Consider the following 19,127-nt stretch of genomic DNA (forward strand, 5'->3'; position numbering starts at 1 on the left):
TCACCCTTAACATTAGAAAGAATAATTTCAGAGACCACTGGTAAAATACCCCATGTTCATTCTGTATTCTTGAGGAAGTTATGTAGAACTGCCTTTGAGGGAGTGCCAAGACAAAGTGTTAACTGTGGCAAAAAAGTCCCCTAGGTGTTGTAGTCCGCTACAAGGGCAGCCAGGCCATTGGGCGAGCACATACTTAAAATTCTGTGTATGTGTTGCGGTCCCAAAAGGGGATAAACTGCTTCATGCTGATCTATTTTTTGGGCTATTCAAAATCTAGTTCAAAACGATTTGTAGGTACTTTACCTATATCAAAACTAACAATTGCAGGACTGATAAAATGAGCTGCAGGTACTGAAGCTAAATGATTATATGAGACATCATCTGAAGGAGAGGACAATGGAGCAGAATCTGGGAGTCATTTTTCAGTCGGTGCAGTTCCAACCGGCGACTCATCTTTCAGCAATTCTGAAGGAGACTATCAGTTGTGCTGTCCGTTTGCAAGCACAATCTGTGCAGCAGGACACCAGTAGCAGGTTAGAGCAACCCAGAGAGCAGGCACGTGAGCGAGCAAGCACAGACGGAGCGCTCTCTTGGCAGCCTCCCAATTTACTACAGCCCCAAATTATGGCGACGCTTGATTTAAAGTTGATACGACTAATTTTTTGCCAATTCACTACATCCATCTGTTTTTAGATGTTGACTTCATTGATAAAATTGTGCAGCAAACAAATTTGCGTGCCGAACAATTTCTGAGGGAGCATGGAGGCACTCTTGGACCTCATTCTAGGGCACACATGTGGGGAATTGAAGATACCTTTGGGTATCACGCCTAAAATGGGGTTAGTGCATAAGCCAACCTTGCTGTTCTACTGGTCTACTCGCATGGTTTGGTTAACACCCATCTTGCACCATACATGAGCAGAGATCGTATTTTGCTATTGCAGCCTGCTGTGCCACTATATCCTTACCTGGTTGCCTGTTGTCGTGCCGTTCGTGCCCTGGTGGGACAGGAGTCCCAGGGCCTCAGAGCCGTGCCGCCGTCATCACCCTGGTTGGAGACTACATCTCCCAGTGTGCAACGACCGTCCCACAGGTGCCGTGAGTGAGTGGGAGGCATTTGAGTCTCCAACGCGCATAAAGCGCTGCCTCTTCCCCTGCAGCACGGAACAAGCTCAGCCGTACCCGGGCAAAACCCGGGCCAAAGGCAAGCCTGTCCTTGCCTGTCATTGCCAGTAAGAGGCAGGGCAGGGCCACTCCTCTAACACCGTCCCCAAAATTGAACTACGACAACAATAAGGTACTGTTATCTACATTTTGGCCCTTGCCCCTGGTAACCTGTGTGATCACCTCTGTTATAATACCCATTCCAGTAGACTCATTTTATTGGAAGAACAATTCAAGCCCACCGTTGTATGCAAGTGTACACCACAATACCCGAACATCGCATCTGGACTGCACTTTAATCCGTATCGCGAGACATAGGTTGTACCTTATTAGTATCTGTGTAGTGTCCATCACTGTTACTTAGTATGGGTAAAAGAAAAGCAGTGGATGCGTTCTGAGAAGTGGGAAAGTGTTAGAAGCCCAAAAGGTCGACTAAACATCCATCAAATAAAAGAAGTAATTGTGTCATGAATCGCATAGATAACTTAATTAGTGACTGCGAATGGATCTTAACTGCCCCAATGAGTAACGACATGGGTACAACGGAAGCACCCCCCCACTAAGTATTCTTTGTCCCCCCGGATTGTTAAATCCTTACGGACATGTTCAAAAGTCCTACACCGAAAGAACCCCTACCTGTATATCCAGAAAAAGTATCACAAGTGGGGTTAACCCCACCCCGCAACGCCGACTCGAGCAAATGATCCCAAGAAGTATGCACACTAGAATGCTCAAACAGATTTGCCCCCCTGATAAACATAAACCAAGATAATATGACCGCTCAGCAAGCAGTCAGTACAGGATTAGTTGTGGATAAGCATCACATTGACCCCCTGGGGTCATATAAGTGTTTGTGTTCAGGTCCGCTCACAAATCGGATAGCAGATCTGATAGCACAGACAAGCATATTCATGGAAGTAGTAAGTTCACTGAAAGGCCTGATCGACAAACCTACCAAAACCGTGATACCCATTGTACAAAATATTACTTTAGATTTAACTAGATTACCCGTGCCTATGTCTTTGCCAAATAGTGTGCCTTACCCTGGTGTTAAAGGTAGAAATATTGAGGACCCAACAACTGTTTCAACAGAAACCAATACTGGTAACATTGAAAGAACCCAAAAGAACCAGGCCAGAATGTATTCTTCTGCCTATACTAGCTAAGATACGCAGTTTGGCCGCCAGGATCAGACAACCAGATATATAGACCAAGTAAGATCATCTTGTATCTCCCCATGGAATTCAGACCCAGTACAACAAGGGTTAAATAGAGACGAACACAGAACATTAACCCCCCCCCCCCCCTCCTTACCCTTGTACCATCTACGACCAGATTGGCCTTTGCTGAGGCTATTTTTGTATGCAGTCCCACAATATTCCAGGAGGCAGAGTGGTCAGCATTTGTAGAGGACCACAATATATGGGCCTTTCAAGAAACGTGGTCGCTGAATCACATCTGCCGCCCTGGGTATCTAAACTTTTCAAAGCCCTCATGGGTCAGGCAGCACTCAGGCTATAACGTAGAGGAAGTACCAGTAGACAGCCCGGATATCCTGGCTATACTTTTACGTCTGAATCACTCCCCCAATATAATGGTAATAAATGTATATGCAAGAGGGATGGTGGGTGGTAAATTATCTAACATGGTTAACCTACTTGAAGTTTTATCAACAATAATATGGGCAGAAGTAACCTGGTAATTGCGGGAGATTTTAATTGCTCATTCGAACCCCTTGATCAGGAAGATGGATTGTAGAGGAGGATGCCCTATGGTACATCCCATCCCTGGATCTACCCCCAATAACGAAATGGAGGAGGCAACACTCCAGTTAAAAGGCCTCTGCCTGGAAAGGGGTATCAGGGCAGTAAATGGAATGACTTCCTCCGACAGAATGGGCTCTCACATATATAGTAATGGGCATAGAAGCACTCGCATTGACTATTTTCTTATTAACCTGGAATTATGGTCTTCCCTATTTAATATGGTGGTCCTTGAGAGAAGTGAAAGTGACCACAATCCACTCTTGATGACATTGCACATACTGGGTTCTCCACAGGCACGACCGCTGGTAACAGAGTGCGAGACCGCGGATGCCGTATTATGTAAAGACATGAGAAGAGTAAAATGGGCCATGATGGTTGAAAATGAGAACTCGTTAGAGCAGATGAAGGCATTGGTGGAGTGTACATTAGTAGCCCTCCAAAACCTAGATTCCCAGGAGGAAATAAGTGCAAATATCATGCACCTTCACGATAACATGTTCACAAAACTCAAATCCTTTCTTATTAAACCCCACGAATTACCTCAAAAACAGCAAATTGGTACAACAAGGCCTGAAGAGAAGATTATAAGAGGCTCTCCCATGCTATATAGCTTAAAAAAATGGATGAAATCAAAACCGCACTGAAGAGTTATGAAATAACCCAGCTCATAGCTAAGAAGGAGTGGGACAAACAACGATGGCAAGACCTTCTCCATGCTAGCAAAGAAAAAAGTATGCAAAATGTTGGCAGATAGTAAAATGGGACAGTGGAGAATGTCGATAAACTCCCATTGATTGTGTAGCCCCGGACCAGTGGGTATCTCATTATGAGGCTCAATTTACGCTACTGGCAACAACACAGATAATCTACATCTACCTGAACCAGATACTATTGTGTTTTTTAATAGAGGAGAGGTTGAATCTGCCCCAAATGCAATTCCCAGAGGAAGGGCTCCGGGCCCTGATTGCATCCCGGCAGATCTATTTTAACACGATAAGGATAACTGTCTGACATATATACAGTTACTTGCCAATGCGATAGCTAGTGGAGCACCCATCCCAGATTATTGTCGAGGTGCCACAATTTTCCCGATATATTAAAAGGGGGATTGCTCCTGCCCTGGAAACTACAGGCCAATTAGCATAACAGATTGTGTACAAAAGATCATGGCCAGGCTAGGGTTGAGCAGAATCCAGTCCTGGATCACAGACGACATCTTGTCCCCATTACAGGCTGGCTTCCGCCACCACGCAAGTACTATAGATCAAGTCTTTAGATTTATATTGATCTATTGGCGTGTTGTGGTCATCGGGGGAGGAACGATCTATGCGGCATTCATCGATCTCAAATCCGCCTTCGACCTGGTCCCCCGTAATAAACTATGGGGGTACTTAAAGATTCAGGGATGCCACTAGAACTGCTATCATTGGTATTCAAGCTGCATGAATCCAATTTTGCCCAGGTACGCTGGGGCACGCAGGGCAACGTTACTGACAGGTTTCCAGTAACCAAAGGGGTACGCCAAGGGTGCGTCCTGGTGCCAACCCCTTTATTCGCTATGTATAAATAGGGTTGTTAATTATTTTACCCCCTATCCAACTGATGCCCCCACACTTGCCGGCATGAAGATTCCCATACTTATGTTCGCCGATGATACCCTTATAATTTCGAAAACACAAAAAGGGTCGCAGAGTGCATTGGAAAGATTTGCGGATCATGAGTTAATGGTTAATTTGGAGAAAACCAAATTCATGGTTCTCCACAAACGCAAAGCGATAAAAGGAAGGGTCTTTATGAATAAGGTCCAACTCTAACAGACGGATGAATTTAGATATTTGGGTATCACATTGGGTAGGAAACTAAACTGGAGACCCCAGGTTGACCGAATGTCCCTTAAGCATGCTCAGTTGGCAGGAGAATTATCGAAAGAGCAGAGACTGTCCCATACAAAACCGTTAGGCCCAGCGCTAAAGATGTATTATACAAATGTTAGGGCTTCGGTCTTGTATGGTGCAGGGCTTTGGGGCCTCGACAACCTGACACCCTTGGCTACTGCCCAGAATAAATTCTTGAGAACTTACCAACCTCCCGCAATCTACCCCCCTTAAGCCCCTAGATTTAGATCTGGGTTGCTGTCCCCTAGAAGAGATGGCACGGTACAGACCCCTAGCGTACCGGACATGTTACATTATGCTAATACGCTAATAGATGTAAGAGGGGCAGATTTATCGTCTAAAATTCCATGGTTACAAAAAATAAAGTGTACACTGATAAATATGGGGATGAACCATCTGTGGGAAGATCCGGTAGGTAGTTTGTTCCCATCCAAAGAAGACTTTAAGGAAGCATACTGGAATATGGTCAAAACAGACTGCCTGAAATCCACAAACGACACCACCCTGTCAGGCATCTTTCTGGAACATAAGCAAGATACCCTGTTTGAGGGTACTGGGATTTTAGAACTAAAACATGTGATAGAAAGCTACTCCATCAATTCAGGGTGAGTACACTCCCCGTTAAATCATTTACACACAAATGGAATGGCTCATCGGATAATAAGTGTTTCCTGCCCTGAGGAGGTTGAGTCCATCCCTTACATTTTGTGTCATGCATATAAGCTTCCTAGAGAGAAATGGTTAAAACCAATTTGCTTTAGAAATTTTATTAACTCTTTTGACCTTTTTAACATCGTAGATGGTTTTCCTAAATCAAATTTTTTACATAATGTATTTTACATTAGTGTTTTATTGTCCATCTTCCAACATATTTACTGCATTTTAACAGTTGTATGTATGTGTGTTTTTTCTTTTTTCTATGCAACATTGTTTATAATATGTCTTTCATGATCTAAATGAAATAAAGGCTGAATTGACTTAAATTGATTATTGCAGCACATGCTGCTTTTCAATGAAAATTCTGCTGCTTTTCCTCGGGACCATCCAGACTATGAGAGGTTGTTCACAATTTGGCCTGTCATGGAACATTTGCCAGGTTTCCAGAGGTTCAACCTCCTGGAAAGAATATAGCCATCAATAAGTCCTTGATCTTGGAAAAAAGGGCAGCTGCTGTTCAGGCAGTACATTTTGAGCAAACGTGCTCACTCTGGCATCAAGCTGTACATACTGTGAGAGCTCGACTGGTGGTGTGTACAGCTTGAGAGGTATACAGGGACGGACACAACTCTAAACCCTGAAGGTTGCCCTTCCATGCTAGGGGTCACAGGAAAGACTGTATGGGAGCATGTCCCACCACTTTTTCACAAAGGTTATAACCTTTATGTGGACAATTTCTATACAGGAGTAGAGCTGTTCAGTGAGCTCTACAAAGCTGGCACTGTGGCCTGTGGTACAATTCATTGTCGCCGCAAATGATTCCCACAGGAGCTTGCTTGCAAGAAGCTCCAGAAATCCCAGAGCACTGCATTGCGTCCCAGCGAACTGCTCGCAGTCAAGTTCTCAGATAGGTCTGACGTGTACGTGCTCACTGCAATTCATGCTAAAAGCACTACCCCATCACGGTTTGGGGTCAGATGGCGGAAGTCCACAAGCCCACCTGTATACTTGATTACAACAAGTAAATGGGCGGAGTGGACAAGAACGACCAGGTTCTTCAGCCGTACAATGCGAGTCGTAAAACTTGCACTTGGTATAAGAAACTATTTACTCAACTGATCCAGATGGCAACATACAATGCGTATGTTTGTCAGACCACCACAGGAAGCCCCATGTCTTTCCTTGACTTTCAGTTGTCTGTGATTGAAAGTCTCACTGCTGCAGAAGCCTCCACTTCATGCATTCTGGAGAATGTGGCAAGGCTGCAGGAGCGACACTTTGCTGATAAAATTCCTGCAACACCCAAAAAGGAGTGACCATGACATTTTTGTAAAGTATGCTTCATACAGGGAAAGAGGCAGGAGACTCGTGTTTACTGTCCCCAGTGCCCAAGTAAGCCTGCCTTCTGTTTCCTACCTGCTTTATGTTGTATCGTACTAAAGCTAAATACTGGGAAATTGACTGAGGTGGAGCTGCCGATAGGTAAACCTTTCAATTGGTTTGAATGGATACCTACTGTCTGTGTGCCACTAATTCACTAGTCAAGCAGCCGCAGAATATTTGTTCCTCTACTTCAGGATATCGTGGACTTCTCGACACCTTTATCAGCTTTCAGAACGTGGTAGTTCGGTGTGCCAATTGTCAAGTGCATTATAGTCCCCACACTGCACATACTGGTGGACAGAACATGCGCCACATTGTCACGGAGCACCCTGTTTGGCAAAAAGTTTGTCTTGACTGGATTTTCAAGTGCTTGTTAGGGAACTTATGTATACTACACAGGCACCACCCTCATTGCCATCGAGAACTGTAGTAAGTGTATTAAGTCAAACAAATATCCAATGAGACTTGTTCACCAATATTTCTAGTTGTTTTGAAAGTGTGCAAACTTAACTGTTAACTTGTATCATAACCATGTTATTGAAAAGGGGGACAGGACACTATCTTGTATGAAGAATGTTTTCACATCTTTATTTTATGATGTGAAAGCAATCATCATACAAGATATTGTGTCCTGTACCCTTTCTCAATAACATTGTGTATGATGCAAGTTAGTAATTGAGTTTTCATGCTGTCAAACTAAAAGTGTCCGTGAATGAGACCCACAGGAGATTTGTTTGGCTTATTACTTTAGGGTACTTAGTCAATATACGCCAGCATGTTTGTCTTATTTTCAAAGGGAGATATGCTCCCTCAGTTCGAGATATGACCTACTGGAATACTCTGACATCCCCCCCAACTTGCATCCACAAACTGGAAGGAGTTGACTTTAGCACAGTGAGAGCATTGATGGCATGTGACAGAAATGTTTTCTCAAGCTGCTAGAGATGGAAGGCATTATTATAGGGTTGTTTGACAATTAGACCGGATTAGTCAGACACACAAGTTAGAATAGTTTACGGTAGGTGGCCTTTCCCAGGAAAATTGCATAGGCAGATAGTAAAGAGAGTACAGATCCATGTCATGACTTCATCTTCCACTGTGGATTCAAATCCACTGCTGCAACTCCTGCACTGAATTTACTATAGTACTTATGGGTCATTGCTTCTTGCCTTGTTCATCTTCTGTCAGAACTCCGTAGATGTTCAGTTTGCTGTATGATAAGTGCATTACAGTCACTGCACATAACTGTGGATTGGACATATGTTACATTGTCACGGACTACCTGTGTTTCACATTCTACCGTTCTTCATAGTTTGATGTTCTCTTTAGAAAGCTTTGGAAAATATCCAGCATGTTTGCCTTATTTTCAAAGGTAGAAGTGCTCGCTCAGTTCAGGATATGGTTTTGTGGCCTACTCGGGCACCCCCCAACTTGTATACACAAACTGGAAGGAGCTGGATTTAGCACAGTGAGTGCGCTAAAGGCACATGAAAGACATGTCTTCCTGAGACTCGTGGCTGTCATGGGAGCCATTAGCAAAGGTTCACTTGGCATGCATTCGGTAACTTTCAGGGAGAAGGAGGTGGAGACTTAACAGGTGGTAAAATGTAGTCAAACTCACTGTCGTGTGACGTATGAATGTGATAGGCCCTTGCATGCTGGGGGTAGGTTTATGTTGGTGCAAGTGATCTGGTTCATTGGGGCCGTGGCTGGCAGTATGGATGTCTTGTGTGTGGTGTGTGAATGGACCATAAAGCAGTTGGTGCCGTGAAGTGGCTTTATGGCTCACCTTCAGAAGGCTTGGCTTTAATATTTACATACTTTGATAAGTATTTGTGCTTTGAAGCCAGCGTTTCTGCAGGTGCTAAAACCAACCAGTGTAAGTGGTGGATTAACTTTATAAAATTAGTCAGATTTATATTTGTGGTGGTTTAATGACCCTTTGTAAGACCTATTTTTTGTCAATATGGGTAGCTGTGGATTTTGTGCTCTAGCTGTTGTCACCCAGGCAAACCTTCACATTTTTAAGTAGTAGACACCGAGGGTAGTACAGGGGTGAATGACTTGCATCGCTCTCGCAGGGTTTTTTTTTTCCCAGCATCCCCTGTAAACCTCAAATTTAGCTGGGAAAAAACACTTTTTCAACACATTTTTGTGTGGGATCCCTGTGCCAGCACAAATGTCCTACCACCTAGTGTTCCCCTGATCTCTGGAGTAAAATGATATCTCCAATGCAGAATCTGCTAAAAAGTATTTTTTTAATGTAGCACTTATAATTTGCTGTACTATACCCTTAATCCCTATATTTTTGGCCATTAACAGTCAAAGGCCCTTGGCCCAGCTATACAAGTGAGGTATCATTTTACTCGGGAGAACAAGGGGAACGCTGGGTGGTAGGACATTTGTGCTGGCATGGTGATCCCAAACAAAAACTTGTGGAAAATGTTTTTTTAGCCAAATTTGAGGTTTGCAGGGGATTCTGCGTAGGGAAACTTTGGGGAATCCATGCAAGCCATACCCCTCTGCACTCCCTAGGGTGTCTAGTTTTCAGAAATGTGTGGGTTTGGTAGGAACCCTTGCCTTTCTCTCTCTTCCTAACCTCACATGATTTTGGAGGTATGAACTCATGTGGAGATGTGACAAGGTGGTGGTTTCCTTTACATACTAATCGTCTGTAAGCACTTTTTCGTGTGATAACAAATTGTTGGGGTAGGGACTGTGTTAATAAATCATTTTTTTTCTTTGCATTCCTTTTCTGAATTCACACTGTTTACCTTTTAATGGGTCTCTCCAGTTCCTTGTTCTTTTTCTATTGGCAGTGTGTGTGAAAATATTTCTGGTCGTGCACGGACTAAGTTAGGTGATAGCCTAATGTTGAAAGCGGCAGAACTTAGCAAGTATTCTAACCCTGGGCGTAGTTCGCGAAGTAGCACTTCGCGAAGCAACGCAAAGTGCAGTTCACACTACGCGAGCTACGCGTAGCACTTCGCGAACTGCGTAGTACCTTGTTCGCACTGTGCCAGATGTCGTTTTCAATGATTGCACAGTGCGGACAAGCAACCGGCACTGTGCAATAATTGAAAATGGCATCTTGCACAGTGCGAGCTGTAGTTTTCTGCTGCTAGAGTAGATTTTTACTCGAGCGGCAGCTTTCTCAATGCAACCACTCGCAATGAGAAACCTGACCTCCTCGCGTTGGGAATCTCGCCGGGAGGTTTATTTTCCATGCTCGCGATCGCCAACTTGATGTTGCTGATCGCGAACAAGGAAAAAGTCTCCCCGGGATGTCATTTTGCTTGCTCGCAGTCACCAACTTGACGTTGAGGACCGCCGCGAGCAAGCAAAAAATGACCGCAGCACTACGCTACGCGTGTTCGCACTGTGCTACGTGCAGTTCGCGTAGTGCGAAGTAGCGTGAACTTCGCAAACTACGCGAGCGTAGCGTAGTGCTTTGCCCAGGCTTAAAGTATTCCCTTGTATCACTAGGTTTCTATGAAAAATCAGACCATCGGATATATTTGTTTTATCAACAGCCTTGAGAAAGTCGTTCATCGATGAAACACGTGTCGGCTGTGCATGTACAACTACATGTCAACTTGTTTAAATATATGCTGTTTACATTCTTGCCATTTGGATTGTTTTAATTCATGATGTACTTGGGCAATTAATACATTACTGACTTTTGTTGGTCTGTTGGTACTTATAGTGGTGCTGTGCTCTGTTTTTGATTTTCTAGATTGTATATGCATGGAGGAAGTTTGCACAGGGGGACACTGTGGATGGCAAAGTGTTAACATTGAGCACGCCACATGACCTATTAGTATATACTTGTGCAATACGTTAAGAGGTGCTGACTGGTCTTAGTTACCACTGCCATCATTTTGATATTACGTTTTAGGCCCTTGCCTGTCACGGATACCTGACCCAGCCAGATGAGTGAGGTACCATTTTTATCAGGAGACTTTGCAGAATGTGGGGTGGGTGAAAGTTTGGGGAACCACGCATATTCCAGAACATTCCATCACTGAAATATGGGTAAATGTGTTTACAAAGTTTGAGGTTTGCAAGGGATTCTGGGTAACAGAACCTGGTGAAAGCCACACACATCACCCCAACCTGGATTCCCCTGGGTGTCTAGTTTGCAAAAATGTACAGGTTTGCTAGGTTTCCCGAGGTGCCAGCTGACCTAGGGTCCAAAAACCTCAGCTAGGCACTCTTCAAAACAGGGTCAGTTTTCACTGAAAAAAAATGTGCCCATGTTGAGTTTTGGGTCTTGTCCTTACGCGGGCACTATGCCTACCCACACAAGCGAGGTACCCTTTCTATTGGGAGACTTAGGGAAACACAGAATTGTAGAACAAGTGTTATTACCAATTGTCTTTCTATGCATTTATCCCATCCAAATGTAGGACCGTGTGTAAAAAAAAAAAAAAAAAAATTCAAAAAGGCCGCTATATGTATCCACATACAGAGTGGTGCAAATAACCACTGTTTATAAACTCCAAATGCTGTTCCCATTTCGAAAATACATAGTTTTCCTTGATACCTATTTTTCACTCTTTATATTTTACCAAGTGAATTGCTGTATACCCTGTGCACAATTAAAACCATAACAAGGTGCAGCTCAGGTATTGGCTCTGGGCACTTTGGGTTCTTGGTGAATCTACAAGTCATATATGCCCCTGCAACTATAAGGCTCCAGTGGACATAACGGTATATTGCTTATAAGAATCAGCCATACTTAGAAGGTACAGGTGGAAATGCGGACACAAATAGCTGTTTTTTTCAACTGATTTTCAATATTTTTTAATCTGAACTGTTACTTTCGATAGGAAAACTTTGAAGGAGCTACATAAATGACCCCTTGCTGAATTCAGAATTTTGTATACTTTTCAGAAATGTATAGCTTTCTGGAAGCCACTATTGGTTTCACAATTTCTAGCACTAACTGAAAGAGGGTTGAAAGCACAGAAAATAGAAAAAATCGGCTATGTCCCACTAAAATGACAACAGTGTAGAAAATTTTGGTTTTCTAACAAAAGTCTGCCTGTTCCCGAAACCTGGGAAAATGGTGATTTAATCACCGCAAACGCTTCATTGATACCATTTGCGGGGAAAAAACACACCTTGAGCCCTTTTTTCCAGGTTTTCACCAAAAACTCAAACTTTAGCTGTATTTTGGATAATCTCTGGGTCACCTCCAGGGGAATCCACAAACTCTGGGTACCTTTAGAATCCTCAGGATGTTGAAAGAAAAGGACACATTTGACGTGGATACCTTATGTAGACAAAAAGTTACAGGAGCCTAAATGCAAACTACCCCAAAGAGACAAAGGGCTCAGCACTGGGGGCGCAAAGGCCCAGCAGTTAAGGGGTTAAGACACTGATGAAATTTCACTTTCCCTGTGGGTAGCCTAGAAGGTGGGGCGCCTTGCAGGGTCAAATTGGGAACACAATTAGGCCAGGGATTCGAAAGAAAATGTTGACCACCTTGTGGATATTGACCTTTTATGAAATGTTGCTTACTATCGTGAGTGTTTTGGGGAGAAATCTCTGATAAATTAAACTTTCTAAACTCATGGGGGTCACTAGCATTGGCCATAGACACATCTGAAGACACTCCATTCTTCCATTTCAACTCACCTACAGGTCTCCTCACAATATATTCAGGTCTATGCATTTGTGTACTTTGGGTGCTTGAATGTGTTGGTCACCTATTGGTCTTTAGTCTGTGATCAACACCCCAAAGATCCCTGAATACCCTGTATTATATCAAGTCATGAGTCAGAGAACCATCTGCATCCTTTGTGTCTGGAGGCTTCTGTTTGCCCTCAAGGGTCTTTCTGTTTTAGCTGTCACTCACGAGCCTCTCCGCAAGCGATATCCTTGGGGATTGCATAAAACTGTGTGCTTGATGTCTTTTTTTTATTGTGGGTATAGACTTGATCGGAGTACGGAAAAGGTGCAGTTAATCGCTTCAAATGCTTTTCTTTCTCTGTCTCTATACCCCTTTCTTACTAGCTCCGTTCATTTGGCTCATTCTCCATATCATCTTCTGTACCTCTCTAGTTCTTCCTTTTTCTTTCATACTCTACTTCTTTTCCTCTCCTTGGTGTCTCTCATTCTACTTTGTGCTTCACTCAGAATCTCATATTTCTCTTCTCTCTTTTCCTCTTTCTCAGTGTCTCAAACCCCCCCTCTCCCTTTCCCACTCCTAACTCCCCTTTTGGCTCATTCTTTAGTTTTTTTTTATATCTCTCATGCCCTTTCTCCTGTCATTTCGTATCTCTCCTTGTAGTTTTATTTCATTTCTGTCTTGCAAACCTTTAATTTTTCTCCTGTCTTCCTCTCTCCTGACAGCCTCATTCATGCCCCTCTGCCCCTTTGGCACTTTAACGTGTTTGCACTATACTTAAGATTATATTCTTATGTCCCCTTCATTGTTTTGCTGCAGACAATACCAAAGTCCTCAAGTGCCTGGAGGCAGTGTTTAAACCAAAGGAGAATCCACAGGTGGAATTTCCTTTACAATTGTGTTTCTTTGATGAAGGAAACTCCACTGGTGGATGGTAGTCTACATTAAGCACATCCAGTACCACTTTCCTGCCTCCCTCTTCTCCACTTTCACTTTCCAGCTTTCTCTCTATCTTTAACAATTTCAGCACATCTCACCATTGTCTTTCAGGGCTTCTTCTCCCTTAACTCCCACCATCTATCTGCATATCTAGCAATCTTATCCTCTCCTTCCTTTCGTCCTCAGTTGATTTCCTCTTCCCAAATGTTTGCTATTCTTCTCCACTCTATCTCACATTTCCTTTTTCCATTTTGTTATTATCCTGCCATGTAAATTCTCCCTTCCCTTCATCATTTTGGCCCCCGAATTAGCATTTTTCACAGTACTGTTTAAAAAAAAAAAAGAAAATGCTATCAAACATTTTTCAGTATGGTTGCTTGCATTTTTTATTTTCGTTCAGTGGTGAACCGGAGTCCTCTCCCAGATAAGGTAGCAGAGAGCTATCGCTGAAAACAAAAATAGAGCATTTTAGATGGCCATCACACATAATCTTTCTCCCTGCACAGTCCCCTTTCACTCCACCCCAGGTAACGTTAGTGCAGGTTGTGAAGCTAAAAAAAAAAGCTCATACTCTTTTAAGTGGCCTCACTGTCAGGGTGAGAGACTGGGCACAGGAGCCTGCTCAGTTTGGCCCATTGTCCTACCACACAAGACAATGAGCCAGCCATTCTCTATACTTCGTTAGAACGAGCTCCCATCTTCTCTCTTAGGTTACAGCAGCCTATAGTGGTCAGGCAGCCCATTAAAATGTGATTTGATTGATGGCTCAAAAAAAATGGCCCGCCAGCTGGCTTTTGCCTCGGGCCCCTAATGGAGTGCCCGATTGCCTGCCCTGCCAATCCGATGCTGACTCCTTGAGCAACTGCCCATGCCGTAATACCTCTAGCACACTTGAAGCTTCAGCAATATCAGAATTGGAACTGCAAATTCAAAACCTACATGAAGAGCCACTACTAACAGGCTGGTGTTAGCTTTTGGGAGGCATGCCAACACCTACTAGTTATGGTTTATATTATGATGGTTCCTTCTTACATTACAAGGTATTCAGATGTGTGGCCCCTTCATTACTGCTGCCAGCTGTGATGGTTGGTTCTTGGCCTGTTAGACCTGGTATCATTATGTTTCCCCACTAACTTTCGGTCTTGAACCATCTTGTTTTTGCCTGCTCTGATTTTGGCAGCTTTTTCTATTATGGTGCATTTCTTTTGATGGACATCTTAATTGCCACTTACCGAACCTCATTTAAATAATAGAATACTGGTGTCCTGTTTCTGAGTTAAGCCTGCTGGAGCTCATGGTCTTGTGGACATTGGTTTGTGTTGAAAAAGTTTACAACAACACTTATTTTTTTGTAAACAACTTTTTTGCTCACATGGGCATAGAGAATGGTGATCTCGTCTAATAAGGTGTTGGGTGTCTACAATTCAGTTTAAGATGTATATATTCATGATAATGCTGGGAAAATACTTTTCAGTGATTCATGTTTACTTGTGTAATCGTGTGGAATTTTTCCCACATTCAAAATCTAAATTACATTGTTCAATATCATCAACTTCAGCTCGCATATTACATTGTACATTAATCTTTCAGAAAATGTCGTTCAAACATCAGTGTAATGTTTTGTCCAGGGCTCCAAAAAAATGAATAAAAGGTGAGTAGTGTGACAGTGAGAGGTACAAGAAGCCTGAAAACCGGTTAAGAAATTTGTGAAAAATCTCATTTTCTGGGGTCACCATAGGAGATAGGATGCCTTGAGCAACTGCCCATGCCTTAATCCCTTCGGCGTACTTGAACCTTCAGCAAAGTCAGAATTGGAACTGTAAATTCAAAAGCTGCACCACAACCCACTGCAAGGAGCCTGGTAGAGCTTTTTGGATACATAGTCACCTGCAGCCACCTACGCTTTTTTGTAAACTTTTTTTTTTTTTTTTTTTAGTATATTATGCTAGTTTTTGACTTTTTAAATTCCAAGTTAGTCAAATGTATTGCCTCTTCATTACTTGCAGATGTATGGCTAGTTTCTTTGTTTTTTGGGGGGGGGGGGGTGTTTGGTTATATGCTCTTTGGCATGGGTCAGCCCTAACGTTTCATCTTCACCCTCCTATTTTTGGCAGCTCTGTGTGGCGCGGCTCAGTGTTGCACGGCTCTGTGTTGCAGTTCTTTCTATTGTGGTGCATTTCTTTTGATGCTACTAAATAAATCACTAATATGTTAACAGAATACTGCTGTTCTATCTCTGAGTTAACCCTGGGGAGAGGATGTGGCCTAACGTCTAGAGTGGTCAACCTTGGATATTGGGAAACTAGTACGAGTCTAGGAAGGGACGCTCAACATCCTGTGATTCTGTGCAAATCACTTCATCTCCCTGTGCCTAACAAAAATAAATGTGCCTGATTGTAACGCAACTGGTCCTCATTTACGCGCTCTGATACCTTTGGGTCTAGTTTGTGCTATATAAAACTCCCCACAAATAAAAACTCTGCCAGTGTTAATGTTGAGACGCAATTTTATCGTAAGGTCTATGAACTCTTAGCTCACACGCTATTAGTATTTTTGCCTTGTGTGCTTGTTCAAATTATAACGATATATTTTACTATGCCACGGTATCATTAGTCAACTACTTGATAATAGCTAATGTCTTGTCATCACAAGATGGCCTCCTGATTCGTTGCTTCGTTGTTTTTTACTCGTATCTTTCTCCAGGTATTGAATACCATGGAGCGGGAGATTTAAAGAAGTTATCGTCTGAGTATTTTACTTATCTACGAGTGCCACCGAAACAAAGCTAGAGATATATTTTTGGGTGAGTTGATCTAGGATATATTAATTTTCATTCTCCAATTTGATATGTTGTTGTTTCCTGTTATTGTAAAGAATTGTCTGATGTTCTATTCTTTTTGGACATAAACTTTTAAGGGCATTGATCTAGAGTATTGGATTTCATGAGGGTTAATCTGGACTGTGCGCAACAGCTTTTGATTATTTTGGCTGTTAGAATAATTTATTTGGTATAATAAATACACTCGAACATCCGTTTTTTATAACTGAATATTTAACTGTTATTTTAAAATATTTACTTTTATATATTTTTCTATAGGTATTGACCATTACTGATTGAAGGTCTATACATGCCCCTATCTATACAAAAGCGTTTTCCTTAATTGAAGAAACTCTATGAAATAGGTCATTTGTTTGGTAAGTTGTATATGGCAAACAATATTTCCTTTTGATGCATATCGAAGTTAGTAATATGCATCTATTTAAAAACTAGGTTCTTGCGCATCTTACTTGCTTCAGAATATTTGGTGTTTGTGATACTGAAGACATCTGTTTATCACATGAGCTACTAATCAGGCAAAAATTTACGGGAGCGGTATTCCTTTAATCTTATTTCTCATTATGCTGGTCCATAGGCTCTGTTCTCTTTTTCATATAAAATAGTTTCTCTATATAATTTTGGTATTATGATTCACGTAGCCTGGACCACATGTCTATAAACCGACATCAGTCTTGACATGAATGATCAATGAGATAATATGTCTATATTATGTGCTCATTTGCCACATTGCATTATCTATATACATGGTAATTTAATTTTAGAATGATAGGTACTTAAACTTTATATAATGGCAACTATATGCCATTATATATTTTTTTGTCTTGTTATATAGGCCCTTCTTCTTTTAGTGTGAACATTTCATTGACATTTTATTACTAAACGTTGTACAGCTAGAAAAACTGTTTGTATAAATTCGATTTTGCAGAATGTTTGTGTATTTTGATGTACATATATATGTTGATGCTTTGGGTATTAAAATATATTTTGTATATGTTTTTCTACAGCCCTGAAGAAGTCTCCTTGCAGGAGACGAAACGCGTCGGCTATGGCTTTCTTATGCTATCAAGGCTGTGATATTCTATGCCTGTGAAAAGATCAAATAAAGAAAAGAATTCGTTTGAAAATCAATGTGACGTCTTGGACATTCCTTTAAACACAACGGACTCTTTCTAAATAGTGCTGAACCCTTTTGTATGTATGTTTTTGAAAGGACTTGTTCCTGATTGAGGAGCTCAGAGGGAAGTGTTCCTCGGTTCGCTGCACTATTGAAGTTTATGTTAACGACACCATTCACTTGTCAGGTGCGGTAATATAGCCTTCACCCTCTTTGCATTTGTTCAAAAACTCTGCCAGAGCTTATGGTCTTGTACACAAAAATTTGTGTTGGAAAAAATGGAATAAAAATTCATTTAAAATACTTTTTTTAGTCAAATGGCCATAGAGAATGGTGATCCTGTCTGACAAGATGTTGGGCGTCTTTAAGAACTTTAAGTCCTATATATTTGTAAGGATAATGGGTAAGGACTTTGTATGAGAGAAAGTAAAGCTTATATTAGGCCCACAACTTCACAATATTCATATCAGTCTTTCACCAATATTTCCGATCCATTATCCAATCCACTCACCAGCCATTCAATATCCACCCTTTCTTTCAACAATCCATTCACCTATCCATCCAATTACCCACCCACGCACCCTTTCACCCATATACCATTTCACCCATCCTTTCTTTTATCCTGCTATTCTCTCCTGTTTCCCTCAAGCCATCAACGCTCTATGTGAGCATTTTTTAAGCAGCTGACAGAAGAGGCCATAACTCAACCACCACTTCAGCTGGTAAAGCAGGGGGTTCACGATCATGTGTCAACGATACCCTGGTAACTAGTGAGTATACTAGTAATTGCCGACAAGCAAGTAATTATGTGACTTACCAGTGTCCATCCGTGCCTCCGCTTTTCCCCCTCCAGCTCACAATCCTCCTGCTGCGGCACTTGAGCCAGTGTCATGGGTGGCCTCTATGGTTAGAATAAAAACAGATTGTTTAGATGCCAAATTCACCTCCTCTTAATTTTTTTTCAGTCAAAAAAATATGACCCAATTACATACTTCATTAGAGTTTGGTTAGCACTGCAGTATCTTTGAAAAAGAAAAATCACTGTGGACATGTTGTTGACTGACCATGTTAGACAAGCCAGTGAGTGAATCCAACCAAAAATGTTTCATAATAGAGGGGCAGATCTATTATGATGATTATTCAGTCATTGAAGCACAATGAAGTGGTGGGATATAGGTCAATGAAAGACATATGGTAATGGTTGGCAAATGCAATGGGACCTCATACTTTCCACCCAAGCTCCGCTGTCATAAACTGCTGGTATACTGTATAAATTAATAAAACAGCACAACATTTGGGGGGGGGGGCATGACCATGGCCACACTCTTGTTAACTGTTAGAGAAGGATCAAGAAAATGAAAGTAGCAAACATACATGGTTACTAGCTCACTTTGACCTGCAATCTTGAGGGTAGACAGAAGAGTATGAAAAATGTGTTCTTAGTCCTATAGTACCACAAAATATAGATCGTAGAGGGAAAGCTTACCAACAAAGAAGAAGATCAGTGAAATAGGGACAGGAAACAGCAGCTACCAAAATAAACTTGAATCGGGGAAACAAAAAATTCAGCAATCCACTAAAAGGGCAACGCAGCACACCACAACAAAATCAGCGATAACAGGAATGAAACTAAAGTTGGATAGGGTATTTGTAAAAAAAGACTGTGTAAAAATAAATAAACACGCCAAAATGTACAAGTAGCATCGTGGGCAGAGGAAAAAAAGCTAATCAATTG

At 42.0% G+C, this 19,127-nt stretch overlaps 1 long non-coding RNA gene across 8 annotated transcripts in view; it reads left to right on the forward strand.

Annotated features, from left to right (window-relative positions):
• Positions 1-17,596, forward strand: part of LOC146812328 (uncharacterized) — a 192,921-nt gene extending 175,325 nt beyond the window's left edge. For all 8 annotated transcript variants that reach the window (XR_014965907.1, XR_014965905.1, XR_014965906.1 and 5 more), the window contains 3 exons: positions 16,143-16,242; positions 16,537-16,634; positions 17,283-17,596. This is a non-coding gene — a long non-coding RNA (uncharacterized LOC146812328). The remainder of the gene's footprint in view (positions 1-16,142; positions 16,243-16,536; positions 16,635-17,282) is intronic.
• Positions 17,597-19,127: the final 1,531 nt, after the last annotated feature.

Source organism: Triturus cristatus, chromosome 7, assembly GCF_964204655.1.
Source record: "Triturus cristatus chromosome 7, aTriCri1.1, whole genome shotgun sequence".
NCBI classification, from domain to species: Eukaryota; Metazoa; Chordata; class Amphibia; order Caudata; family Salamandridae; genus Triturus; species Triturus cristatus.